The sequence below is a fragment of the Alosa alosa genome, chromosome 10 (assembly GCF_017589495.1).
Source record: "Alosa alosa isolate M-15738 ecotype Scorff River chromosome 10, AALO_Geno_1.1, whole genome shotgun sequence".
Taxonomy (NCBI): Eukaryota; Metazoa; Chordata; class Actinopteri; order Clupeiformes; family Clupeidae; genus Alosa; species Alosa alosa.
In genome coordinates this window covers 14,039,816-14,041,196 of record NC_063198.1, presented here as the reverse complement: position 1 = coordinate 14,041,196, position 1,381 = coordinate 14,039,816, and the positions used below count along the sequence as shown (strand labels likewise).

General features: G+C 39.0%; 1 long non-coding RNA gene across 1 annotated transcript; it reads right to left on the bottom strand.

The window, feature by feature from the left end:
• Window positions 1-528: 528 nt before the first annotated feature.
• On the bottom strand, window positions 529-1,022 carry LOC125302404. The gene is made up of 2 exons (XR_007194901.1): window positions 964-1,022; window positions 529-871 (listed from the first exon to the last, which is right to left on the bottom strand). It is a non-coding gene; the product is annotated as an uncharacterized LOC125302404 (long non-coding RNA).
• Window positions 1,023-1,381: the final 359 nt, after the last annotated feature.

Here is a 1,381-nt window from a genome sequence, read left to right as displayed (position 1 = left end):
TATCGCAACTGGGCTGTATTATTGATTACCGTGGATTTTGCTTATAAATTCGATTCAGCCATTAGCTTACCTTCGTGCTAAGTCTGTCGTGGTCCATTCAGCATTTGCCTAGCAGCTAGCTCACTTCTGATAAGTGGTCACCCCCAGACCACAACGTGAAACATGATCATGTTAAGACTAAAAACATATTTTTAAGATTAAGCCATTCACATATTATCAAAAAGCATTATGCTTATATGTTTGGGTCTATAGGTAAGTGCAGAGCTATTAAGATTTTTCTCTCTACGGCTCTGGGTTAATGCACAGAGTAAGAGTAAGGTTAGCTGCAGAGAGAGTGATAGAGAACAGTGACAAGCTTACACCCCATTGGACTCTGTTGTACTTTTTTGAGAAAGAACAGTCCATTCAGCATTTACACCCACTTCTTCTGATGAGGCAGGAGTTGACCACACAACCATGATAATTTTAATACTAAGCCATGCACAAAGAATCAAATATATTAAAGAATAACAACTCATTAAGCTTGGATAAATGAATCAAATATTGTTTAATAAAAAATACTGAGTGAGACAACAAGATGTGTGTGTGTGTGTGTATCTAACTGGAAAAACAAGAACAAAGTGAAGGAACAGGGAGGAATATTATAAGTGATTAATACATAAAAAGAAATCCTCCACATACATCAGGCTTCAGAATGCATCAGGGCTGAAAGGAAGGACAACATTCATAATAAAGGTACCTGGCATAAGATAAAAATGAACAGTGTGGAACAAAAAAAATGTGAACAAGCATGAACAAGGAACAAGCATGAATAATATCAACAAACATACGTACAGTGGCCACAACAACGATACTGGTGGTCCAGCAAGTTCTGTTGAGACAGGGGCACAAATATATTCTAACAAGCCAGTTCACTCAGGACTGCCTAGAAAATACTTTCTCTTGCATACATCAGACTCACACCTGTGGAGTTCCACTATTCACTATGGCCAGTCACTGTAGGGCAGTTCCTCTCGACAACGATACTAACATCCTCTTCATCTGTGTCCTGACACTAAAAAGCAGATAAAGCGAAATAGGGCGATAATAGATTCAACAATGGACACAGCAGGTAACACTATATATAGGGCAAACCATTCACAACATATTATAACGTCGCAAATATATATACACTTTACCACACTTATAATAGCCCTGAGCAAATTCAAAAGTGGTTGAGGAGAGAGAGGGAGGGAGGATCCTTGTTTGGTTATGAACTCTGACCTCTGACCTATTCTCAAAAGTCAGAGGGCAGGTGGTTGAGGAAAAGTTGTCACCCGCTCTCTGTGATGTTCAATGGTGTCGGGGTTCATTGGTTACAACTATCATTTTGTAAATCAGT